The 16,846-nt window shown below is 40.0% G+C and overlaps 1 long non-coding RNA gene across 1 annotated transcript; it reads right to left on the reverse strand.

The window, feature by feature from the left end:
* Nucleotides 1-3,109: 3,109 nt before the first annotated feature.
* Nucleotides 3,110-16,332, reverse strand: LOC140850502 (uncharacterized). The gene is made up of 3 exons (XR_012133418.1): nucleotides 9,542-16,332; nucleotides 8,208-8,447; nucleotides 3,110-6,708 (listed from the first exon to the last, which is right to left on the reverse strand). It is a non-coding gene; the product is annotated as an uncharacterized lncRNA (long non-coding RNA).
* Nucleotides 16,333-16,846: the final 514 nt, after the last annotated feature.

Raw genomic sequence — 16,846 nt, forward strand, 5'->3', positions numbered from 1 at the left:
TCATTGACTCATTTTTATGAATGCATCACTAAAACTTTCTCTGTTATGTACTTACTGGTTGAGGGGCAAGCTATAATTTCAAGCAGACAGATGAAAATACAGACAGTTCTGCTTACCGTTTAAGTCATAAAAAATGTTTGGTCCTCAGTATAGACTTTGATGTTCTGCTATTTTACTACTGTGCTAGGTTTTTAACTAAAATGTTGTGGTCACATCCTCTGAGAAGTCTTTCCTTTCCCCGCTAGAATAGACTGGGCATCCCTCCCAGGTGCCTGCCCATCACCGTGGCCATTTTCCCTGGTAACATTTATGACATTATAATGTAGTTGTCGCTTATAATTTTGGTTCCCTATAACCCATAAGCTCTATGAGATGAAGATTTACTAGGTAGTTCTTTACATCATTGTATCCCCAATACTTAAAATCACATTTGGAACTATAAAGGGGGCTAAATAAGAGTTAGAGGTAGAAGTAAATGTAAGGAATTAAATAGTTACAAAGTTTGTAAAGTTTACAATTACAATTTAAAATTTATAATTATAAAAGTTAATTTACAACGTGTTACCATTTCTAAGTATGACAAAGCCTAACCAGAGCAGCAGAGTTCCCTGGTTTTGCCCCTGTGTGGCTACCTACACGTGGAGGGTTTGAGGTGTGTGGCAGATGCTCTAAGCTGCACCCCCCACCCCCGGCCCCACCCGGTGATTCCTCCCTCCTGGGGTTCCTGCCTTTGTAAAACTCTCTCCCCTTGCATATGGCCAAGACCTTTTACCTGCTTCTAACCAATAGATAACGTCAAGGCAAGGAGGAGTCACTCTTGAGATTATGTTAAGTTTATGTAAGACTCTGTCTTGCTAGCAGCCTTCTCTGGAGACTGTCCTTGCTGGCTTGGGGACCTAAGCCACGGGAAAGGCCGTATGGCAAGGACCTACCGGTGGCCCCTAGGAGCTGGGAGTGGCTGCCAGAAGCTGGGGGCACCCTCCAGCTGACACCAGCAGGAAGCCAGAGCCCTCAGTCTACAACTGCAAGGAAATAAATTCTGCCAACAGCCTGAATGAACTTGGAAGCAGAGCCCTCCCTATGTAAGCCTCCAGATGGGAGGACACAGCCCAGCCCATGCGCTGCTTGCATCCTTGTGAGACCCTAAGCGAGGGCGCAACCAAGTCCTGCCAGACTCCAGACTCCCGGAAACTGTGAGACAGTAAGTTTTAAACCACTAGGTTTGTGGTGATTTATGCAGAGCCAGAGAGAACTAATATAAGGTATTAGGTTATAAGGAAGCTATAAAAAAATAACTAGCCCTGGAAGGAAGAAATCGAGTTTTAGTTAAAATTTCTGGATTTTTTAAAGATTAATCTGGTGACTTTAAAACCAGTGTAGTAAACACCCAAAAAATTATCTTAAAAGATTTTAAGAAACTAGCGAACATCAAATATTTATCTGACCTGGGAGGGAACATAAGAAATCTGACAAATGATCACCAGGAAGGTCTAGGTATGGGTGAATTCTATAAATGAAAAATTCATAAACCATGAAGCTTTACATGGGTGAATTCTATGAACACATCGGACTAAAGAAGATCTGAACAAGCAGGCGAGCTCTCTTTGCCTTCATATCGGCCTTCCCCTAAACCCTCCAAACAAACAGTGACAGTGATGGCGATGATATGAATAGCATGAGCTTCCGTGTATTAAGTACTTCATATGTCACGCAGAATAGAACAAAACTTTTATGGAGCCCCTACAATTGTCCGTATACTATAAGGTGAACTTTATATAAATAATCCCACATTAAGTCTTTCACAGTAAGGCACAGTACCATTTTTCCCCATTTTACACATGCATGTGCATGTGTGCTCACATACTTGGCAGGCACGCAAACAGGGACACACAGGGAGAACCCATAACTAAACTGTGAAAATATAATTCAAACCTGTATTTAATAGTTCTCACTACCTGGAAATTTCCCCAAACAATCTGATATCCCACTTGCAGGCCGTATTTTAAGCCCAAGGATGATACATAGGCAACCATCCTGATTCACTCCAATCATTTTGTATTTAAAAGACAGTGAATATGCTATGGAGTGAAAGAAACTTAAGTTTGGGGAAAAGATGTGAAAAATGTAATTTACAATTACCAAATGGTTAGTAAGAACACAGTAGAATGGTCACCTTCACTAGTAATCAGAGAGCTGCAAATCAAAATAAGATTTTTTTTATTCTTAACAGATTGGTAAAAATTAGAACCTTCAACAATACCAAACGTTGGTAGGATGTGGAAACTTTTGTACAAGGCTAGTAGCTGTCTAGAACTGATGAGATCGATTTGCAATATTTGTAGAAATTTAGTATTTGTATACCCAAGACCCTGTAGTAGGGTCAGCTACCTAGTTTACAGGAGCTTGGAGCCAGTGTCAACCTAGATATGTTATTACAGGAACAGATCATTAAAATGTATTGAGTGCATACTATAAAAAAACATGCAGTGATTAGAAGCAATGAAATAGTACATAAAGCACTATTTTAAAGCACTGAGTGAATAAAATGTATGGCAGAGAATGAGATCTATTGGACAAAACCACTTTGATAAATAAAACATTCATATACGCAACCAGTTTTTGTATTTTCCGAAGATAGGTATGTGCGTGCGTGTGTGTGTGTGTGTGCGCGTGTGCGTGTATACACAATAACATGTATCAGGTTCATTAAAATGGCTGCCACTAGGAGAGGGAAAAATAGATTGGGGGGTGTGGATCAGGAATAAACTGAAAGAAAAAAACATATGAAGGAAAATAAGAGGAGGAGCCTTTGACCTAATGATTGTTCATTATGAACTAAAGGTTATGATCCATTCACCTTTCAGCACTTGTTTTCCCCCAAAAGACAACTTAAAGACACTGTGGAATGAAGCTCTGCTGTTCTTGGCTCAAGAGCTTATTATGTTGACCTGGGGTATTTGAATTTAAAAATATGGGTACCCAACTTCTTACTGGGAAGAAGAGCCCCATCAGAAAAATGCACTCAAACATGCAGAGAGTAATAGAGGGACTTTTTTTCCTAAAAATAAAGTGGACTATTTCTTAGATTTGTATTTGGAGAAAACCCAGGATGAATGTTTGGCAAGGTGTGGGAACTTGTGCACTACTCTCAGCGGAAGAGGATCTGCTGGATGAAATCATGCCATTTGAACAGAGCGAGCTTGTGTAGATTACCTTATACATAAAGAGCCAAAACAAGCTCTCAGCCCAGATTTCACGGCACATCCCACTCACATGCTCTCCAGCCGAGGGCTACGCGACCTGCCCATTCAGGTCCATGTGGACACCCAACTCGGCAAAGCAATGACATTTTTCTTTTTTAATCTTGATCTGATGTCAGAAGGAAGAAATGACTTGGAATAGCTGGTATAGGCCCTCTCCAAACAATCACACATTTTTAGACATGAGATGCAGAATATATTTCCAATATAGTGTTAGAACTTAGGAAGTCTGAAAGTTATAAATGAATGAATGAACAAGCAAATAAACAAAGGAAAGCAAAGCAAACAAAATATATAAGACACATGTCCTTGTTTTAAATACAACTATCATCATTGGCTGTGAATTTGAGCAAGTACGTCCTATAATAAATGTTATCATTTGTCTGACAATGACTTTTGCCTATTTTATGATAGATTTTGCCTAGTAGATAGATGGAGGAAAAAGAAAAAAAATAGGTGAATAGGAACTTACTTCATTTATCTACACTTTTGGGGAATGATGAGTTTTATATAAGTAACTGGTCACTTAACCTCATGACTACTTTTTAGTTCATCCCCTCCTTTTTAAAAATCTAAACACATTCAGTAGAATTTTCTTTTTTGTACAGTGCATAGAAATTGACTATCTACCTTCAGGCGTACATTCTCCAGGTATCCACTGACTATGTTACTGGGATGTAACACAGTAATGTATATACAAGGGCTTTGGGGTGTGAAGGCTTGGCACACACAATTAGGCTTGAACTTTCACATGTTTATTGGTATCTTTTTTCTCAGTATTCTGCCATTTCTTTCTGTCATGATTTTTTTTTTTTTAATCTGTTCCACCCTAGCTTGGCCATCTCCCTGCCTACCTCAGTCACGTCCTTTCTGGTGGGAAAAAAAAAATCCATGGACTTTGGGACTATCATGTAGAGAAGTTATTTTCTCCTTACTTCTGGTTGTGCATTCAACTCAAATACCTAAGGGAAATTCTAAAAGCCTAGTGGTACCTAAACTAAGGCATTCCTTCTACTCAAAATTATCTCAAATCAGACAGTCATGATTTTTATTAGCATTTTCCTGTCTACTACTAGATATGCCCCATATTGTGTGAGTTCAAATAAGTTTTTTTCTTTGCTCTCTTTTGCGGACTCTGAAATTTTCAGATGTTAATAAAATCTGAATCATATTTGGTCCTAGTTATAATAACAGCAAAATTGAGCATTGGAAGGTACAAACATGAATTCATCTAAAGAGATATGAATAAAACTTCCCAGGCTTCTTCCTTAGTAGAATGCTACTCTTCAGATAGAGAGAGAGAAAGCCTTAGGAATGAGGCTGTGTCTACCTACTTAGCAACAGAACTGCAACGAAAGCACAGCTACAGCCACTGACTTTTCTCTGGAGGTTCTGGAGTTGACATATTAGCATGGAGGACAATACAGAAACTATGACCTGCAAACATAAGCCCTTCAAACACCAAATAGAGGGCCCTATTCATAAATAGTAGAGCATTTACAAATAAAAGAGCACCACTTTCTTTCCTTTCATTCTCAAAACAGCATGAGGACATTCGAATGCCTACATGATAATTCTCCAGTAAGCACAGTCAGAGGGCACACAGGAGAGCTACACTTGTCAAGTCTAAGAAGTATAAACTGCAATGTGCTGGGCTCCTGCAGTCCCAATCGAATCCGGTAATGTCCTACCCCAGTATTAATGGAAGACCCATTTCCAGGGGTTCACAGGTTACTGTCCAGAAAGGAATGAAAAATGCTAGATTACCTTCTGACTCCTATTTTCATTTTTTAATATTATTCAATAATAATGTTTAGTTAACCCTGCTATCATACTGAGACTACAGTCCTGTGTGAATGTATCTTTATGATAATCTTGAGCCACAGCTATGATTATATCACAAATTTACATGCAATGGTTAGTCCCCAAAGAAAGAACTCCATTCCTTAAAAAGTGACCTAACATTTAGGCCTATGTCAGAGCAATAACATTCAGACCCAGATCACCAACAAATGATAGGTGACAATTTCCGATAAAGAAAACTATAGGAAATAATTGAATCAGTTCACTATAAAATAAAATAATCCATACTTGATGCACTCTGTGGTACTATAAAAAATTTCCAGTAATGGCAAGTACAAAAAGAAATGTATATTTTTATCTAATCTCTTTCTTCTAGTATATGTATACAGGAACTATGGTGGCAATGAAATTGTAATGTAGTTTTTAACTTAAGAATGTCCAGTGAAAACCATTTTTAAAACATAATGTGACAATTAAACAGCTATTGTTCTTTAAATTCTAAAACACCATTCTTATATTTTCCATCTTAAAGGCCAACAATTAATCCATGTTATCATTATTTGTTTTGTAATTTATTTCAATTTAATACTTGCAAGATTAACTTGTTTACAACTTCCCTTTAATATACTAGGACTAAAATTCTTCCCAGGCTTCTGAAAATACTGGTATTTTCTCCCTGTTGATATATAGGGACAGTTGCTTTAAAAAAAAATACATGTGAGATGTGAGTGGACATTCACTCCTATACCATCTTGGTATAACTGGGAGGGGACGAAGGGGAAAGTACTCACAAAAAGATAACTGTCATGCGGACTCTTCATCTCATTCATTTTATTTTCTTTCTCTTTTTCTCCTTAATGAATGAATTTTCCTCCTTGGTAAGTCTTTGGCATTCCAAAGAAGTGATTCTGACGTGTAACCTCCATCAGACCATCGAGACGAACAACTGTCCAACAACATTACAACAAAGGCAGTAAATGAAGTTTTCCCAAAGTCCAGCTAAAACACTGGGTCCATCAGTGGCTCTGACCGAAGCTCACCATGATTTGGCATTGCAGCTGAAACCTCAGAGACTTGTGCACGAACAACAATGAAGTACTGTATCATCAACTAAGATTACAGTGAATAAAAAAAAAAGTGCTTTCAGATCATAAAATAAATGATTATCACAAGGAAAGAGAAGTGAGTCTAAAAGGCAACTGGAGAAAACTTTAAAAAGTAAATATGAATTATCACCACTCTACCCCAGAAGATGTTAAACTCATAAAGAAAAATTTCCAGAGGAAATAAAATGAGCTTAAAGATGAAAAAGCATTGACACAGTCCATTTTATGACATACACTTTGCTAAATGATCTGCAAAATTAGAAAAAGAAACAGAATTATTGTAGAGGTGCATTATCTGAAGAGTACACCGTGTTAAGAAAGTCTATGGCTGCTTTCATCAGAATCAATGCGACGTTTGCACTAGTAAGATGGTGACATTGTTTTAAAAGGAGAAGAACTAGTAGCAAGACAAGAAATAAAATGGTGTGTCAACAATATTCATTTCCCATTGTGGAGAGGGCTTATTGAAATATAATAAAGCACCTTTTTTTTCCTTCTTCTAATATATAAATGTTAAAATCTTCAGTTCTCCAATTCTCCTGAAAAAAAAAAAAGGTTGTTTCTATGAATAATGCACTCTTTCATGGCATTTAATAGCTGCTGTTGAAATTTGGCTCACAAATTTCACAAAAGCTGCAGTTACCTTTTTCATGTGGTAAAAACACCACTATGCACGTCAGTTAGCAGTGCAAAACTGTGTCACTGTTTTGTTTCATGGGCACTTGTGCCAACAATTTGTAACAGTGTTTCTTGTCCTTGTATGTCTCAATATGCTCCATGTAAATTTCATCCTATCAGTAGCACTGAGTCACTACAGCAATCATGAAACCTTTCATGGGAGATGATGTCAGGTATGAGAACTTCTCTCCAGTGGGAAGCGGAGAAGGGACTCCAGACTTAAGCACCTTCCTCCAGAGATTCTGATACGACCCCGAGGGCTTGTAAGTCCTCCCCTTTTGAGAATTGCTGATCACATTCCCAGAGGCTATAAACCCCCTTCCCCTTCGAGAATCACTGAACTTTGAATGAACACAAAGAATTTATACTTTTTCTTCATGCCAGGTTAACAAACTTCTAGAACATGGTGGGAATATGCTGCATTCACCAAAGACATTCTCTGACCCATGTCTGGTAGGGCTTGCACTTTGATACTTATATTTTTTTCCTGTAGCAATGAGAGATTTATGTTTTTCCATTCCTTGTGTGTGATCACCAGCAATAAGAGGGTTATCTGGGGCTAAGGGTCTAGACAGGCCACAGGAGAGAGTGAAGTTTCACTTTGGCTTACTTAGCAATTCTAACCAAAGCTAGTAACCAGAGATCAAAGCCGCATGTTTACAGCAGTATTAACAGCAGCCTCAGGCCTAAGTAACTTATCTGGGCCTTTCACTCTGATGTTTGGCTGATAGGAAGGGGTCAGGCCAAGGCTTGGCTGTGAGGATGTTCATTAGCACCTAAAACAGCTTTAGTAGTCATACTTTCTGAATCAAAATTCCTAAAATGGACTGGAAATCAGGCTCTTTGATTTCCAGGAGGTAAGCCTTTGATTATGTCAGACCATATGACAGACAGATAATGGTCCCCCAAAGATATTTATATCCTAATCCCCAGGACCTTTCAATATGTTAATGGACATGGCAAAATGGGTTTTCCAGATGTGATAAAGTTAAGGATCTTCAGATGGGAAGATGGTAGTGTATTTCCAGGTAGGCCTAATATGATCACAAGGGTCCTTGTGAGGGAAAGAGGGAAACAGGAAAGTCAAAGAAGAGGATTTGACAATGATGAAAACACAGGTCAGAGGCATGTGGCCATGAGTCAAGAAGGCAGTTGGCCCCAGAAGCCAGAAAAGTCAAGGAACGGAGTTTCCTGTAGGGCTCCCAGAAGGCACACAGCTCTGCTACCACCCTGATTTTAGCCACATGAGATCCATTTTGGATTTATAACCCCCACAGGTATAAGAAGACAAATGCATGTGGTTTTAAGCCGCTCAGCTTGCACTAATTTGTTCCAGCAGCAATAGGAAAGGAACGCAGACCCTAAGGCAGAGTCCTTGCTCTGACATGGCGACAGCACCCAGTTGCTCCAGCTCAAAGGATCCTCCGCAGAAACCAGGCAGAAGCAGCAAACGCATCCACAACGACTTCTCAGCTGTATTATATATTTTAAAATTCCTTTAAAAGAACTTGAATATGCGGAAGGATTGATGATTTGTTCTGACTCCAGATGGTCGTGTTCTCCTGATGACAGACGGAAGTCCAGGACAGGCAGGCCCCATCTGCATGAGAGAAGGAGAGAAAAGACTGATACAAAGAGGTCGGCAAATTCCAGGGAATTTCGAAAGCGCACTTTTTACTTTGATTCTTCAGTAATATCCTCTGAGTTGTGGGAATTACATTCCTATTATTTTAATATGGAACCAACTCCAGTTTTTCCTTTCTTGCTGCACTCCGAGAGTTTGGAGTTTAAGCTCCTCCTGCCTTTGAGCAATAATGGACATTTTTTTTTGCTCTTGTTGATTGGATGTTTGGTCTGATGGGACACTGAGGTTTATAATGAAAAAGCCGAATATTGCAGAGGTGGTCTTTCGGTTTTTCTTAAAAATAAAGATTTGTTTTAAGGAAGAAGACAAAATATTTTGGCTAGAAGCCAAAAAAGAGAGTTTGGTGTATCAAGAGAAAATCTTGAACAGAAACAGAAGACAGCAGGGCTTCATGCCAGGCCAAAGAGGGGTTCTGTCACTGAGACAGACAAGAAGAAGAGAGAAGAAATGACCACGTGTGTATGAGCAGGGGAAGGTGGAGGGGTGTGCAGGGCACAGGGTGGGTTTAGCTAAGCCAGCGGAAACTTCGAGCAGTCAGTTTTGATATTCTTGCTCTGAATATATGCCAACAGAGGCGATTCTATTGACAGTGACCCCAGAGGGACAGAGTCATCACTGGGAAGCCTTTGGTTTCATTCAAATGAGCATCTTCTGCCCATGGGACCTTGGCTCACTGTGCCTGCTGCTTCTGAAGATTTCACTCCATCAGCCAGCAAGTTGTCTGGGACCTGCATAAAGTGCCTGTCCACTTCCTTCAGTTTGCTTGGTTCCTGTCTTACTTGCTCCCAACGATACCTCAGTATGTAGGTAAGCCAGAAATGTGGGGTAGAGTCCTGGATGGTTAATGGGGTGCGTGGCATAACAGGGAATCCTTCTGTGCTAAAGGAGGTGGCGGCCTGATTTGGTGCCCTTCCAGCGTCTTTCTGGGATGAGCTTTCCCAGAGCTGGGATAATGGTCAATGGCTTCCTTTTACATGATAATAAAATAATGTGTAAATAGAAAAGCCATCCTGCACAGACAGGAATATAAAGGTCAAAGGTCTAATTACCATGAAGGAGACTGGTCTTTAGGGCTGCTTCTTCCGTGAGTAGGATAAGGGTGGGTGGGGGCAGCTGTCAAATCACAGAGACTCAGCACGCAGGGCCCCCCGAACTCCCAGTTAACACCAGAGTAGTTCAGCCCTTGATAAATCCTGGTTTGGGTTTTTTAGACATCTGGTAGAAAGAAAACAGATGGAAGAGTTAGGATTTTGAACAAATCATTTACCACATTCAAAATTATCTTATCAGTGACAGGTGAGTAATTTGCTCCATTATTTAACTGAAATGGGTGCTTTTTTTATGTAGTTGATCAGTTATGCTAGTGCTTGAGCCTCCCTCCTCCCTTTAAAAAGTACTGGCGTAAGTACTGCGGAGGGAGATGTGCAAAAAGACGAGAAAGCATGCACACGGGTGGGGGGGGAGGACTGTCTGCCCAGCTGCCTTCTGATGCCCAGGGGCAGAGCTAAGTAACCTGATTCACTGGGTGGACCCTCCGGCCAGAGTGGGGAGGGGGGCTGGGACTGAGGGGCTGTGCATCAGTCCCTGCAGAAGGCTGACCCTGTAGCACAGGAGTAGTGAAATGCCTGTGAGAACTGGGAGGGGTCTCCCTTCTCCTGGCCCAGAGTAGGTCCTCAGTGAGTGTTTGTTGAATGACTTGTATTAGTAACTGGATGGATAGATACTTGAATACAGACCTGGATCCAGATCCTTCCCACCTTTTAGCTCCAGTGCTGACCTTGGTAAGGCTTCGTAAGATCCTGGGGCACTTAACATACAGCTCAAGCCAGCCTTTGTTGGCTTCTGAGACTGCAAATTGTAATCACTAATAATAACAGAGATTTGGGGACAAAAAGGAAAATCAATCTCTAGGAGTAATTCTACATGTATTTATTTATATGAGTGCATGTGAGCGCATATGTATGTATATAATGTATCATGTACATATATACAATCTCTCCAAATGAACAGGATAAATTAATCAACGTCCCTGAGCTCAGCTCCTTGTATTTAAAATGAAGGGACTAGACAAAATGATCTCGATTTTTAAGAAGTAACATTTTTCTAAGAATTAGGTCAATGATTTGTCAATAAATCCACAAGAAGGGATACTGTTGCCAGACAAGAGTTCCAGGAGCAGCAAATTTGGGAATCCCACATTGTATCACCGCTGAAGAGAGTCTGGGGTTCTCTTGGGAAGCACACTCAGTGGGGTCACCCACGGAGGCAGATTTGGCAGCTGAGGGTGATGGTAACACGTTTGGGCAGAAAAGCAAAATTTAACTGGAAAAGAGCAGTGAGATTTTTTCCCCATGAACTGGCCCTGGATACTGGTGAGAAGGACACACCTAACTGGAGTGTCCAGAAGGCAGATTCCCGGCAGTCATCACCCAAACCTGGCTGCCCCTTTTCTGGATGGGACCTCAGTATCTCTCCCCGATCAAGCACAGCCCTGGGCATATACCAGGTGTTCAATAAGCACAGAGTGATTGATGAAGCCAAATTCATAATAGTGGCTGTAGTGTTCGATCCCTTATTAGTGCCAGGTGCTTTACATGTATTTCCTTATACCACACTGTCAACAAGCCTCCTTTGAGTCCCATTTTAAGTAGTAGGAAATGGAGACTTAGAGAACTTCAGGAACTTGCCCCAAGTCACCCTGCAGTGTAGCAGCAGAGGCTGCAAAGCCAGATTGTCTGGCTCCAAAAGGCCACTAAACTATACTGCCTTTCTCTTCTCAGCCGTGACTGGGGGCAAGTGAGAACGGCACGAAGCATTTCGCCATGTACCTAACTGAGCTAGCAATTACAAAGACTCTCCATAAAACTGTTCTCCGGAAGAGCATTGTCTGCCTAGAAAATAAGGTTAGGGGTTCATAAATGGTTCACAAATTGTACTTATTTTTACAGTGTGAAAATCTGTGGATTTCTAGCTGTTACTTTCACTGTCTTTTCTGAATGTCTGAAAGGACAGCACATCTCCTGTGGCCCTCCTTTCCACATGTCTCAGCTGTTCGGGTGAGTTTTGCCAGCACGTATTATTGTTCCCTCCTTCTCTATATGTTAAGGTGGGGCGGTTCTGCCACCCACTTAAGTTCACTTTCTAAAAAGCTAATAGCTTTGGGGGAATCAGTGGGGTTAGTTTTTTTTTTTTGCAAGTTAGGGTGGAGAGAAAGAGAATGGAATAGGTTGTGCCCACATGCCTGCCTGCGTGCGAGTCAGCGTGCTGCCTGAGTCCCTGAACACGTCTCAGCCATCCTGCGCCTCAGGAAAAAACCATCACTCCTGACTCACGTCGCTATGGTAACTGATGCTCAGCAGGCAGTTGTAGTTTCATTTAACAGAACTGGCTTTGAGAACTTGAGGGGAAAGTATGCTTTCATGTAGGAGAAAGGGAAAGACGAGTGGTTTAATTAATGTGTTTCAATTTAACGTAGGGATACAGGTCACTTGCACTGTTTGACCACTACGTGTGCAGTACCCGTTTTATATCTGTATCAGATGTAAGGCCTCAAAGGATGGAATCGTTCTCTCATCGTGTGTGAAGTGTACAAAGTGGGCAGAAAAGGAGACGGGGTGTTGGACCCTCTGCAAAAGGTTTTTCACTTTATAAAACCATCTCGGCTTGAGAGCGCACAGAAGAATTGCTTCGTCTTCTCGCATCCACAAAGGAGGCCTGAGAGATGGGTTGCTAGGCAACCCCACACTGAAGACTGGGGCGCTTTGAAATTAACATAGCTGACCTCCCCGTCATCTCAGCAGCTCTGCTATTCAAAACTATTTTGTGAGGCTGTAGGACTGAAGAAAATAAATACAAAATGTAAATACAAAAATAAGGAATAGGAGAAACAAATTTAACTTAGGCAAGCAAAGAACATGATTCACTCAATGAAAAAAGGGAGCAATTTGAAAAAACAAGTTGAGGAAAAAATGGTGTTAGTTGCTATAAGCCAGAAACTTGTATCTGTCATCTAGGAAGCAAATTTCCCTGTTTTTAGCGATGTTTATAAGTTCCATGTAAATTATCACAACAAAGGGTCTGAAAATACATAAGGGCAAAAATAAATCAGTTTATGGTAATAGATCTAGTACATAATTTTTAACAAAAAGCTCAACTGTCAATCCTCAGCACATGATGTTTTGCCTAAGTTCCCATCTCCTACCCTTCTTCCTGTCACTCCATCATTAATATGACACTGATTGGTATCGGAAAGGATAGCATTTATTTTGCCAGTAGATGAGTATTTGGAAGGAAAGTGCAGAGCTAGTCTATGGAGCAGAGTATACATTCTTGTCAGCAATAAGTTATTTAGTTTGATTTTTGAAATACCTCCTACCACTGGGAAACGCTCATTGTAAGAGTTTATATAAAATAGGTTGTTACACTTTATCAACATTAAAGTCAGTCCAAGTTGGTGGTGCTCCCTTCGGTAGTTGTGCTTCCTGTTATGGATGTTATGTATTTGTTATGGGTATATTGTTACATAGGTTTGTAAGGCTGCTTTGTTATGGGTATTGAGAAGAAATTCGGAACCTTCTTAGACGGATTATAGGATTGAGGAAATGAACAAAAATGTATCGAAGGTTTTGGGACTGATATACAAACGAAAACCGGGGAAAGCAAGAAAGGATCCTATGGTGAACCGGAATTGGCAAAGCTGATGTAATTTTGTGATTTCTAAAATGCATGTTTGCCTGGTTATATGCACATATGTGTATATATATATATATATATGTAAATGTATATAAGCATGCTGTTTTTTATTTGCTGAAATGGTTTACAAGCAGTGAGTACCCTTAGCATTAAGATCTTGATCTCTTATAGTATTCCCCTGCTAAAGGGAACCAGGGCTCCTTGGAAAATGGCAGATTCCGGTGCTGGTGCAGGGTAATTAGAAGCCTAACCTGTGACATTTTGACATTTTATTATGCTAGAAAGGAGGGAGGTGCTCAAAAAATTAGTGAAAACAATGGTGGGGGTGTGTCCCGAGGACACAGAAGCCAGCTTGAAGCTCTTGCTGGCCAAATCTGCAACAATTAAGGGCACTGACTTAGGGAACCACTGAAAAGAGTAGGTATTTATGAACCCGTGTGATATTAAATAATAGATGAATTAAATAATAAAATTGATTATATAATAAGAAATAGAAGAGGGGTTCTTGCTCACAGTAAAATGCAGAGGGCTGAACAATTGACACATGTGGAAGAAGTGCCAATGTTGGAATTTCATCCTTAATAGTCATTGGTAAAAATGAGATCAGGCAAGATTCATGCTAATCTCGGGGAAAATTCTGAAGAATATTTTTATGATCTAAATGATTCTCATCACAGATTGGTTACTAGTTGCAAGGGAATAACAACTGCAGCGGAAAAATATGAGTCATCAAAATTAATGTCAGCAATTGAGGGCAGATGGACCTGTGTGCTTCAGAGGATACACCAAGAACGCGACATCATTACATAGTATCATGGCCTGGAATACTCAATGCAAACCTGATCATGAGGAAATGTCAGACAAACCCCAAAGAATACTCCACTAAAGAAAAAGGAGGGGCTGGATGACTGTATTCTTCAGAAATGTTGAATGTAAGACAGAGAAAGGTCACGGAAATGCTCCAGATTAAACAAGATAAGGAGACATGACAGGAAATGCAATTCCTGATCCCAGGATGGAACCAGATTGGAGGAAAAAAGATGCTATAAATGACACTGGATCAATTGGTGGTAAAAGGTGGTAGATTTAAAATATTATGTTAAATTTACTAAAGTTTACAACTGTACTGTGCTTTTATTACAGAACTTCCCAGTGCTCAGGAAATACAACTGAGGTGCCTAGTATAGGAGCATGTGTGACGTATGCAATTTACTCTCAAAATCCACAGAAAAAACATTTTATGTATAGGTGTATGTATATATGTGTGTGCCTATGTGTAAATGAATATATAAATATTTATAAGCACACAGAGAAGGTACAAATGATAAACCAAATGAGGTAAAAGAGCAATGTTTTAATACACATCTGGGTAAATGGCATGTTGGCCGCTCTGTGTACTTTTCTTAATCATGCAACTTCTGTAGCCTTGAAATGATTTCCAGATGAAAAGTTAAAAAAATTTTTTTGTGGAAACAAAACAATTTTTATTGGAACTAAAATAATTTGACATTTTAAGAACTCTACTAAAATATAAGCCAACACCTACGAAAAGATACTACACTTGGAGGCAGTTGAGTCATGCATTTAGCATAGAGAAGTGACATCAGGACCCAGATACCTTTTGCTCATCCCATTTCTTCCTCTTGACTCATTATGTGGTAGGTGTTCAATTATTTTAACTTTGCTCTTGGGTGTTTTCAATATCCTGGACATTCCCCTACCCTCAAGCCCCCCTCAAACTATCCTCTGCAATTTGTGATGTAAGTCAATGTGAAAAAATGGCCAGAAAGTGCTCAAGAAATTATATGTCAGGGAAAAGCTTTCGTATGTTGACTATAATGTCAAATATTTAACTTAAACTGAAAAGAGCATTTATGAAACCGTTGAGCATTTTAGCACATTGTTTTCCCTTCAAAATGTTTAAGCTTGGTGTGTTTTTCAAAGAAAGTGTAATTTGTAGCTATGAAACAGGACTGATTATGCTGCCCCATTACAAGTGAGGCTACGACTGTCTGCTTCCCAGCTCTGTTCTTCACTGTTGTAAGTGGTGGTGGTGGTTTTTTTTTTTAAGGTTCTTACATCATTTATCCATTAAAAATAAAACTAGCCTGCCTCTGGTGGAAACAGAAATAGTAATTACCTTCTTAAAATATCCTTTTTCTTAAAAAAAAAAAAAAAACAAACAAGTATCTTTTGCCTGGCCAAAACAATTTGTTTAAAGAAAGATAAAAATAACATGCTATTTGAAAACAGTCTGGTTTAAAGATTGCCATAGATTCTAAGGTTATACCACTCGGAAGGAAGACATTTAGAACTTGCTTATTACTCAGCTTTCCTCATTTATGGGGTCAAATTGCTTTTATGGGCATTGTGCCAGATACATTCATGGGCATTGTAGGGCAGATTGTAGGGGGAAGCGCTGCTCTAGAGAACATCTGGTTCTTAGGAAGTGCGTTAGAAGGTGGACAGCACTGTTCTGCTCATAACTATGATTTATGATGTGACAGTAACCAGCTCCTTCCTCCCCCAATCTGGCAGGCAGACCTCCAGAAACCACAACCAGGAACCTGGAAGTAAGTGAAATACACTTCAGCGCCCAAAGAAAACAAGAGGCCCCAAATTCCATGCATACGAAGGAGTGGAGTGGTACTGCCTTTAGATCAAAGTCCATTTTATTTATTGCAAAACTACTGGAGCCCACTGGCAGAAGGGTGCCTGAGGCCACCTTTATATGTAATACCTCTTTCAGCAGTTACTTTGTTTCTTTAATTCTTTTACAAAAATCACATTTCTCCGAACTCTAATTATTCTATAGGACCCCTGGGCCCCACCCCTTACCTACTCAGATTTTCCATTCTTCTTTCTTACACCTTCAATATTGGTTTTTGTCCATTGATTTTCCAAGATGCTCAAGTAGCTCCTATCTTAGAAAATGAAACAAAAGCAAAACAATTCTCCATCCTGCGGTAGCCAGGGCGATCACTGACCTGCAAGGAAACTTGGTTCAAATTAGAAAAGAGGGTCCTCTTCCTCCAAGGGATGTGGCTGCAGGGAGCAAGCCTTGGGGGTGCCGGACTTCAGCCTCCACCCACTCCCCCCTCAGCTGGGTCACTGCTCAGGACACACTACTCGACCACACGTGTGGCCCTGTGTGATGTTATTTCCACTGCCTTCTTCTAATTAAATTTGACAGGACCATCTTTAAAACTCCGGTTACAAGAAAAATGGACTCAAAGTGCAGAGAACGGATTTTGCTCTCCATTTTATTCTGTGGTAGCAGGACTACGCTCTTTACTCATTTTGACAAGAGGTCCTTGCATCGCCCCTTAGTTATCCTATATTCTATGGCACTGCTGCTATTACCACGCCTATTACCATTTACTGGCAGTCTTTTTCTATCTTCTGCTTCCTGAATCTTGTTCTCTGATAGCTGAAACAAACTAAATTACATTTTGTATAAACAATTAGTAATAAGGTGTGGGTGCTGAGTTGAAAGAATGCCAGCTTTTATTTTTTTCTACTCATCCTTGCTCAGCAAAACAGCTTTGAACAGCAAAAAGAAAGTTTGAGGTTATTCTCTAAAAAAAAAAAAGAAAAAAGAAAAAAGACCTCTTACTGTTGGTGTATATGTTCATTGTCAGTAACATGAAATGACAAAGAAA

The sequence above is a fragment of the Manis javanica genome, chromosome 7 (genome assembly GCF_040802235.1).
Source record: "Manis javanica isolate MJ-LG chromosome 7, MJ_LKY, whole genome shotgun sequence".
NCBI lineage: Eukaryota > Metazoa > Chordata > Mammalia > Pholidota > Manidae > Manis > Manis javanica.